This window comes from Staurois parvus, unplaced genomic scaffold (genome assembly GCF_062004578.1).
Source record: "Staurois parvus isolate SC_StPar_1 unplaced genomic scaffold, SC_StPar_1.0 ptg001715l, whole genome shotgun sequence".
NCBI classification, from domain to species: Eukaryota; Metazoa; Chordata; class Amphibia; order Anura; family Ranidae; genus Staurois; species Staurois parvus.
This window is the reverse complement of record NW_028319511.1, coordinates 137,204-147,754: the sequence shown is the minus strand read 5'-3', so window position 1 is coordinate 147,754 and position 10,551 is coordinate 137,204.

Here is a 10,551-nt window from a genome sequence, read left to right as displayed (position 1 = left end):
CATGTGCAGTTCCTTTCGTTTCGAATCAAAATTCGGACAAATTTTCCGTTATTCGGGAGATTCAGATGTATCCGAACTTCGAATGACAATAGTAATTGAGCAAGAAAATTCGAATTCGAAAACAAATTTGAAAAACAAAACAATTCGAATTTGAAAACAAGAATAGAATAAAATAGAAAAGAAAATAAAGAAATAGAATAGAAAAGAAAATAGAGAAAAAAAAAGAACAGAATAGCAAATAAAAGAATAGAACAGAATAGAGTAGAAAATAAAGGAATATAGAAGAATAGTTACATAGTTAGTCTGGCTGAAAAAAGACAAAATCCATCCAGTTCAACCATTATAAAAAAGAAAAAAGTTAATAGAATCCATTGGAATAGAATAGAAAAGAGTAGAGTAAAAAAGAGCAGAAATAGTGCCCCATCATTGGTGTCAGTGGGAGGAATAGTGTCCCATCATTGGTGTCAGTGGGAGGAATAGTGCCCCATCATTGGTGTCAGTGGGAGGAATAGTGTCCCATCATTGGTGTCAGTGGGAGGAATAGTGCCCCATCATTGGTGTCAGTGGGAGGAATAGTGCCCCATCATTGGTGTCAGTGGGAGGAATAGTGCCCCATCATTGGTGTCAGTGGGAGGAATAGTGCCCCATCATTGGTGTCAGTGGGAGGAATAGTGCCCCATCATTGGTGTCAGTGGAAGGAATAGTGCCCCATCATTGGTGTCAGTGGGAGGAATAGTGCCCCATCATTGGTGTCAGTGGGAGGAATAGTGCCCCATCATTGGTGTCAGTGGGAGGAATAGTGCCCCATCATTGGTGTCAGTGGAAGGAATAGTGTCCCATCATTGGTGTCAGTGGGAGGAATATTACCCCATCATTGGTGTCAGTGGGAGGAATAGTGCCCCATCATTGGTGTCAGTGGGAGGAATAGTGCCCCATCATTGGTGTCAGTGGGAGGAATAGTGCCCCATCATTGGTGTCAGTGGGAGGAATAGTGCCCCATCATTGGTGTCAGTGGGAGGAATAGTGCCCCATCATTGGTGTCAGTGGGAGGAATAGTGCCCCATCATTGGTGTCAGTGGGAGGAATAGTGCCCCATCATTGGTGTCAGTGGAAGGAATAGTGCCCCATCATTGGTGTCAGTGGAAGGAATAGTGCCCCATCATTGGTGTCAGTGGAAGGAATAGTGTCCCATCATTGGTGTCAGTGGGAGGAATATTACCCCATCATTGGTGTCAGTGGGAGGAATAGTGCCCCATCATTGGTGTCAGTGGGAGGAATAGTGCCCCATCATTGGTGTCAGTGGGAGGAATAGTGCCCCATCATTGGTATCAGTGGGAGGCATAGTGCCCCATCATTGGTGTCAGTGGGAGGAATAGTGCCCCATCATTGGTATCAGTGAGAGGAATAGTGTCCCATCATTGGTGTCAGTGGGAGGAATAGTGCCCCATCATTGGTGTCAGTGGGAGGAATAGTGCCCCATCATTGGTGTCAGTGGGAGGAATAGTGCCCCATCATTGGTGTCAGTGGGAGGAATAGTGCCCCATCATTGGTGTCAGTGGGAGGAATAGTGCCCCATCATTGGTGTCAGTGGGGGGAATAGTGCCACATCATTGGTGTCAGTGGGGGGAATAGTGCCACATCATTGGTGTCAGTGGGGGGAATAGTGCCCATCATTGGTGTCAGTGGGAGGAATAGTGTCCCATCATTGGTGTCAGTGGGAGGAATAGTGCCCCATCATTGGTATCAGTGGGAGGAGTAGGGCCCCATCATTGGTGTCAGTGGGAGGAATAGTGCCCATCATTGGTATTATTGGGAGGAATAGTGTCCCATCATTGGTATTATTGGGAGGAATAGTGCCCCATCATTGGTGTCAGTGGGAGGAATAGTGTCCCATCATTGGTGTCAGTGGGAGGAATAGTGCCCCATCATTGGTATCAGTAGGAGGAATAGTGCCCATCATTGGTGTCAGTGGGAGGAATAGTGCCCCATCATTGGTATCAGTGGGAGGAATAGTGCCCCATCATTGGTATCAGTGGGGGGAATAGTGCCCCATCATTGGTGTCAGTGGGAGGAATAGTGTCCCATCATTGGTGTCAGTGGGAGGAATAGTGCCCCATCATTGGTGTCAGTGGGAGGAATAGTGCCCCATCATTGGTGTCAGTGGGAGGAATAGTGCCCCATCATTGGTGTCAGTGGGAGGAATAGTGCCCCATCATTGGTGTCAGTGGGAGGAATAGTGTCCCATCATTGGTGTCAGTGGGAGGAATAGTGCCCCATCATTGGTGTCAGTGGGAGGAATAGTGCCCCATCATTGGTGTCAGTGGGAGGAATAGTGCCCCATCATTGGTGTCAGTGGGAGGAATAGTGCCCCATCATTGGTGTCAGTGGGAGGAATAGTGCCCCATCATTGGTGTCAGTGGGAGGAATAGTGCCCCATCATTGGTGTCAGTGACAGGATCTCTTATTCTAAATTGATGCTGACAGTGGGAGGAATAATATTGCCCCAAGGGCCAGATAAAAGCAAGCAAAGGGCCACATCCGGCCCCGGGGCCACAGTTTGGAGACCACTGATCTAGGCCTTTGCTTCCCAGCTTGACTGGCCAACCCTCTTCTAGTCATGGAGACTCAGCATCACATGCGGGTGCATGAAAATGTCCCCGCCCCCATTGACATTTCCATAGCTAGGCATTATGATATTTACATAACTCCTCCCAAAAGCCCGCCCACTGCTTGCATCAGGCCTTTTGAGAGGAGTACTGAGGCAGGGTGCTGTGATATTTGCAGGAAGCTCTGTACAGGCCCCTCCCAATAAATATAATCTGCCTGCATTGCATAGAAGAGCACAGAGACCCAGTGGGACTGAAATGAGGAATGCAATGAAAATGGAAAGGTTTTATTTAAAAATCTCATCAGTATGTTGATGGGGGGGGGGGGGAACCAGGAAAGTCAATTCATTTTTTAAATAACCATGGCCTTAGCAAGCTGTGCAGATGTATATTTCATGGTAACCTCTGGGGGCAGCACATGTGGAGCCAAATGTACAGAAAGGATTAGGAATCCGGTTTCTTATGAATTTAAATTTGCTTGTTTATCATATTTTCAGCCCAAATATGACTGGGGGGAGGGGGGGGCGGTGTGTCAGTTGGATGTGGGATACAGAGTGTGGGGTAGTGGGGCAGCACGGGGTGCAGAGTGAAGTGTAGGGGGTGCCGAATGTGGGGGATTCAGAATGTGGGGTACTGGGAGATGTAGGGGTGCCGAATGTGGGGGATTCAGAATGTAGGGTACTGGGAGATGTAGGGGTGCCGAATGTGGGGGATTCAGAATGTAGGGTACTGGGAGATGTAGGGGTGCCGAATGTGGGGGATTCAGAATGTAGGATACTGGGAGATGTAGGGGTGCAGAATGTGATGGATTCAGAATGTAGGATACTGGGAGATGTAGGGGTGCAGAATGTGGGGGATTCAGAATGTAGGGTACTGGGAGATGTAGGGGTGCAGAATGTGGTGGATTCAGAATGTAGGGTACTGGGAGATGTAGGGGTGCAGAATGTGATGGATTCAGAACGTAGGGTACTGGGAGATGTAGGGGTGCAGAATGTGGCGGATTCAGAATGTAGGGTACTGGGAGATGTAGGGGTGCAGAATGTGGGGGATTCAGAATGTAGGGTACTGGGAGATGTAGGGGTGCAGAATGTGGAGGATTCAGAATGTAGGGTACTGGGAGATGTAGGGGTGCAGAATGTGGCGGATTCAGAATGTAGGGTACTGGGAGATGTAGGGGTGCAGAATGTGGGGGATTCAGAATGTAGGGTACTGGGAGATGTAGGGGTGCAGAATGTGGGGGATTCAGAATGTAGGGTACTGGGAGATGTAGGGGTGCAGAATGTGGAGGATTCAGAATGTAGGGTACTGGGAGATGTAGGGGTGCAGAATGTGGAGGATTCAGAATGTAGGGTACTGGGAGATGTAGGGGTGCAGAATGTGGGGGATTCAGAATGTAGGGTACTGGGAGATGTAGGGGGTGCAGAATGTGGGGATTCAGTATGTAGGGTACTGGGAGATGTAGGGGTGCAGAATGTGGGGGATTCAGAATGTAGGGTACTGGGAGATGTAGGGGTGCAGAATGTGGAGGATTCAGAATGTAGGGTACTGGGAGATGTAGGGGTGCAGAATGTGGAGGATTCAGAATGTAGGGTACTGGGAGATGTAGGGGTGCAGAATGTGGGGGATTCAGAATGTAGGGTACTGGGAGATGTAGGGGTGCAGAATGTGGGGGATTCAGAATGTAGGGTACTGGGAGATGTAGGGGTGCAGAATGTGGGGGATTCAGTATGTAGGGTACTGGGAGATGTAGGGGTGCAGAATGTGGTAGATTCAGAATGTAGGGTACTGGGAGATGTAGGGGTGCAGAATGTGGAGGATTCAGTATGTAGGGTACTGGGAGATGTAGGGGTGCAGAATGTGGGGGATTCAGAATGTAGGGTACTGGGAGATGTAAGGGTGCAGAATGTGGGGGATTCAGAATGTAGGGTACTGGGAGATGTAGGGGTGCAGAATGTGGGGATTCAGTATGTAGGGTACTGGGAGATGTAGGGGTGCAGAATGTGGGGGATTCAGAATGTAGGGTACTGGGAGATGTAAGGGTGCAGAATGTGGGGGATTCAGAATGTAGGGTACTGGGAGATGTAGGGGTGCAGAATGTGGGGGATTCAGAATGTAGGGTACTGGGAGATGTAGGGGTGCAGAATGTGATGGATTCAGAATGTAGGGTACTGGGAGATGTAGGGGTGCAGAATGTGGCAGATTCAGAATGTAGGGTACTGGGAGATGTAGGGGTGCAGAATGTGGCAGATTCAGAATGTAGGGTACTGGGAGATGTAGGGGTGCAGAATGTGATGGATTCAGAATGTAGGGTACTGGGAGATGTAGGGGTGCAGAATGTGGATTCAGAATGTAGGGTACTGGGAGATGTAGGGGGTGCAGAATGTGGATTCAGAATGTAGGGTACTGGGAGATGTAGGGGTGCAGAATGTGGAGGATTCAGAATGTAGGGTACTGGGAGATGTAGGGGTGCAGAATGTAGGGTACTGGGAGATGTAGGGGTGCAGAATGTGAAGGATTCAGAATGTGGGGTACTGGGAGATGTAGGGGTGCAGAATGTGGCGGATTCAGAATGTAGGGTACTGGGAGATGTAGGGGTGCAGAATGTGATGGATTCAGAATGTAGGGTACTGGGAGATGTAAGGGTGCAGAATGTGGGGGATTCAGAATGTAGGGTACTGGGAGATGTAGGGGGTGCAGAATGTGGCGGATTCAGAATGTAGGGTACTGGGAGATGTAGGGGGTGCAGAATGTGGCGGATTCAGAATGTAGGGTACTGGGAGATGTAGGGGTGCAGAATGTGGTAGATTCAGAATGTAGGGTACTGGGAGATGTAGGGGTGCAGAATGTGGCAGATTCAGAATGTAGGGTACTGGGAGATGTAGGGGTGCAGAATGTGGCAGATTCAGAATGTAGGGTACTGGGAGATGTAGGGGTGCAGAATGTGATGGATTCAGAATGTAGGGTACTGGGAGAGGTAGGGGTGCAGAATGTGGATTCAGAATGTAGGGTACTGGGAGATGTAGGGGTGCAGAATGTAGGGTACTGGGAGATGTAGGGGTGCAGAATGTGGAGGATTCAGAATGTGGGGTACTGGGAGATGTAGGGGTGCAGAATGTGGAGGATTCAGAATATAGGGTACTGGGAGATGTAGGGGTGCAGAATGTGGCGGATTCAGAATGTAGGGTACTGGGAGATGTAGGAGGTGCAGAATGTGGGGGATTCAGAATGTAGGGTACTGGGAGATGTAGGGGTGCAGAATGTGGAAGATTCAGAATGTAGGGTACTGGGAGATGTAGGGGTGCAGAATGTGGGGGATTCAGAATGTAGGGTACTGGAAGATGTAGGGGTGCAGAATGTGGGGGATTCAGAATGTAGGGTACTGGGAGATGTAGGAGGTGCAGAATGTGGAGGATTCAGAATGTAGGGTACTGGGAGATGTAGGGGTGCAGAATGTGGGGGATTCAGAATGTAGGGTACTGGGAGATGTAGGGGTGCAGAATGTGGGGGATTCAGAATGTAGGGTACTGGGAGATGTAGGGGTGCAGAATGTGGGGGATTCAGAATGTAGGGTACTGGGAGATGTAGGGGTGCAGAATGTAGGGTACTGGGAGATGTAGGGGTGCAGAATGTAGGGTACTGGGAGATGTAGGGGGTGCAGAATGTAGGGTACTGGGAGATGTAGGGGTGCAGAATGTAGGGTACTGGGAGATGTAGGGGGTGCAGAATGTGGGGGATTCAGAATGTAGGGTACTGGGAGATGTAGGAGGTGCAGAATGTGGGGGATTCAGAATGTAGGGTACTGGGAGATGTAGGGGTGTAGAATGTGGAAGATTCAGAATGTAGGGTACTGGGAGATGTAGGGGTGCAGAATGTGGGGGATTCAGAATGTAGGGTACTGGAAGATGTAGGGGTGCAGAATGTGGGGGATTCAGAATGTAGGGTACTGGGAGATGTAGGAGGTGCAGAATGTGGGGGATTCAGAATGTAGGGTACTGGGAGATGTAGGGGTGCAGAATGTGGGGGATTCAGAATGTAGGGTACTGGGAGATGTAGGGGTGCAGAATGTAGGGTACTGGGAGATGTAGGGGGTGCAGAATGTAGGGTACTGGGAGATGTAGGGGTGCAGAATGTAGGGTACTGGGAGATGTAGGGGTGCAGAATGTGGGGGATTCAGAATGTAGGGTACTGGGAGATGTAGGGGGTGCAGAATGTGATGGATTCAGAATGTAGGGTACTGGGAGATGTAGGGGTGCAGAATGTAGGGTACTGGGAGATGTAGGGGTGCAGAATGTGGAGGATTCAGAATGTAGGGTACTGGGAGATGTAGGGGTGCAGAATGTAGGGTAATGGGAGATGTAGGGGTGCAGAATGTGGAGGATTCAGAATGTAGGGTACTGGGAGATGTAGGGGTGCAGAATGTGGAGGATTCAGAATGTAGGGTACTGGGAGATGTAGGGGTGCAGAATGTAGGGTACTGGGAGATGTAGGGGTGCAGAATGTGGAGGATTCAGAATGTAGGGTACTGGGAGATGTAGGGGTGCAGAATGTGGAGGATTCAGAATGTAGGGTACTGGGAGATGTAGGGGTGCAGAATGTGGAGGATTCAGAATGTAGGGTACTGGGAGATGTAGGGGTGCAGAATGTAGGGTACTGGGAGATGTAGGGGTGCAGAATGTAGGGTACTGGGAGATGTAGGGGTGCAGAATGTGGGGAGTTGGGGCTGCACAGGTTGCATAGCGAAGTGTAATGGATGCAGGGGGTGCTCAATGGGGGGTAGTAGGGGATGCAGGGTGTGGGTACAGGGGAGTGGGGGAATGCAGAGTAATGTGTAAAATGGGGGTTCAGGGGGGTGGGGTCAGAATGTGGGGGATGCAGGAGGTGGGGTACTGGGAGATTCTGGGGGTGTGGTACAGAATGTGGAGTAGTGGGGGTGCAGAATGAGATGTAATGGGGGATGCAGGGGGTGCAGCATGATGGGTAGTCGGGGATACAGGATGTGGGGTACTGGGGGATGCAAAATTAGGTGTTCAATTGGGGATTCAGGGGGGGCAGAATGTGAGAAATGCAGGGAGTGCAGAGTGTGGGATAATGAAGGTTCAGGGGGTACAAAGTGAGGTGTAATTGAGGTTCAGAATTTGGGCTAGTAGGAGGTGCAGGTGGCACAGAGTGAGGTGTAAAGTGGATGCAGAAGGAGTAGTGGGGGACACCGGCAGTGCAGCATGAGATGTAATGGGGGCAAAGCACGAGTAACAAAGGTTGCAGAGAGTGCTGAGTGAGGTGCATTGGGGGATGCAGGGGCTGCAGATAATGGGGTAGTGAGTAATGCAAGAGTTGCAGAGAGTCCGGGTAGTTGGCGATGCAGGGGGTGCAGAGTGTTGGGGTAGTTGGGGATGCAGGGGGTGCAGAGTGTTGGGGTAGTTGGGGATGCAGGGGTGCAGAGTGTTGGGGTAGTTGGGGATGCAAGAGTTGCAGAATGTTGGGGTAGTTGGGGATGCAGGGGGTGCAGAGTGTAGGGGTAGTTGGGGATGCAGGGGGTGCAGAATGTTGGGGTAGTTGGGGATGCAGGGGGTGCAGAGTGTTGGGGTAGTTGGGGATGCAAGAGTTGCAGAATGTTGGGGTAGTTGGTGATGCAGGGGGTGCAGAATGTTGGGGATGCAGGGGGTGCAGAGTGTTAGGGTAGTTGGGGATGCAGGGGGTGCAGAGTGTAGGGGTAGTTGGGGATGCAGGGGTGCAGAAGGTTGGGGATGCAGGGGGTGCAGAATGTTGGGGTAGTTGGGGATGCAGGGGGTGCAGAATGTTGGGGTAGTTGGGGATGCAGGGGGTGCAGAGTGTTGGGGTAGTTGGGGGTGCAGGGGGTGCAGAGTGTTGGGGTAGTTGGGGATGCAGGTGGTGCAGAATGTTGGGGTAGTTTGGGATGCAGGGGGTGCAGAATGTTGGGGTAGTTGGGGATGCAGGGGGTGCAGAATGTTGGGGTAGTTGGGGATGCAGGGGGTGCAGAGTGTTGGGGTAGTTGGGGATCAGTGTTGGGGTAGTTGGGGGTGCAGAGTGTTGGGGTAGTTGGGGGATCAGTGTTGGGGTAGTTGGGGATGCAGAATGTTGGGGTAATTGGGGATGCAGGGGGTGCAGAATGTTGGGGTAGTTGGGGATGCAGGGGGTGCAGAATGTTGGGGTAATTGGGGATGCAGGGGGTGCAGAATGTTATGGTAGTTGGGGATGCAGGGGGTGCAGAATGTTGGGGATGCAGGGGGTGCAGAGTGTTAGGGTAGTTGGGGATGCAGGGGGTGCAGAGTGTTGGGGTAGTTGGGGATGCAGGGGTGCAGAGTGTTGGGGTAGTTGGGGGTGCAGAGTGTTGGGGTAGTTGGGGATGCAGGTGGTGCAGAATGTTGGCGTAGTTGGGGATGCAGGGGTGCAGAGTGTTGGGGTAGTTGGGGGTGCAGAGTGTTGGGGTAGTTGGGGATCAGTGTTGGGGTAGTTGGGGGTGCAGAGTGTTGGGGTAGTTGGGGGATCAGTGTTGGGGCAGTTGGGGATGCAGGGGGTGCAGAATGTTTGGGTAGTTGGGGGTGCAGAGTGTTGGGGTAGTTGGGGGATCAGTGTTGGGGTAGTTGGGGGTGCAGAGTGTTGGGGTAGTTGGGGGATCAGTGTTGGGGTAGTTGGGGGTGCAGAGTGTTGGGGTAGTTGGGGGTGCAGAGTGTTGGGGTAGTTGGGGATGCAGGTGGTGCAGAATGTTGGGGTAGTTGGGGATGCAGGGGTGCAGAGTGTTGGGGTAGTTGGGGGTGCAGAGTGTTGGGGTAGTTGGGGATGCAGGTGGTGCAGAATGTTGGGGTAGTTGGGGATGCAGAGTGTTGGGGTAGTTGGGGGTGCAGAGTGTTGGGGTAGTTGGGGATCAGTGTTGGGGTAGTTGGGGGTGCAGAGTGTTGGGGTAGTTGGGGGATCAGTGTTGGGGCAGTTGGGGATGCAGAATGTTGGGGTAGTTGGGGGTGCAGAGTGTTGGGGTAGTTGGGGGTGCAGAGTGTTGGGGTAGTTAGGGATGCAGGGGGTGCAGAGTGTTGGGGTAGTTGGGGGTGCAGAGTGTTGGGGTAGTTGGGGATGCAGGTGGTGCAGAATGTTGGGGTAGTTGGGGATGCAGGGGTGCAGAGTGTTGGGGTAGTTGGGGGTGCAGAGTGTTGGGGTAGTTGGGGATCAGTGTTGGGGTAGTTGGGGGTGCAGAGTGTTGGGGTAGTTGGGGGATCAGTGTTGGGGCAGTTGGGGATGCAGGGGGTGCAGAATGTTGGGGTAGTTGGGGGTGCAGAGTGTTGGGGTAGTTGGGGGATCAGTGTTGGGGTAGTTGGGGGTGCAGAGTGTTGGGGTAGTTGGGGGATCAGTGTTGGGGTAGTTGGGGGTGCAGAGTGTTGGGGTAGTTGGGGGTGCAGAGTGTTGGGGTAGTTGGGGATGCAGGGGTGCAGAGTGTTGGGGTAGTTGGGGGTGCAGAGTGTTGGGGTAGTTGGGGATGCAGGTGGTGCAGAATGTTGGGGTAGTTGGGGATGCAGAGTGTTGGGGTAGTTGGGGGTGCAGAGTGTTGGGGTAGTTGGGGATCAGTGTTGGGGTAGTTGGGGGTGCAGAGTGTTGGGGTAGTTGGGGGATCAGTGTTGGGGCAGTTGGGGATGCAGGGGGTGCAGAATGTTGGGGTAGTTGGGGGTGCAGAGTGTTGGGGTAGTTGGGGGTGCAGAGTGTTGGGGTAGTTAGGGATGCAGGGGGTGCAGAGTGTTGGGGTAGTTGGGGGATCAGTGTTGGGGCAGTTGGGGATGCAGGGGGTGCAGAGTGTTGGGGTAGTTGGGGGTGCAGAGTGTTGGGGTAGTTAGGGATGCAGGGGGTGCAGAGTGTTGGGGTAGTTGGGGGTGCAGAGTGTTGGGGTAGTTGGGGGTGCAGAGTGTTGGGGTAGTTAGGGATACAGGGGGTGCAGAGTGTT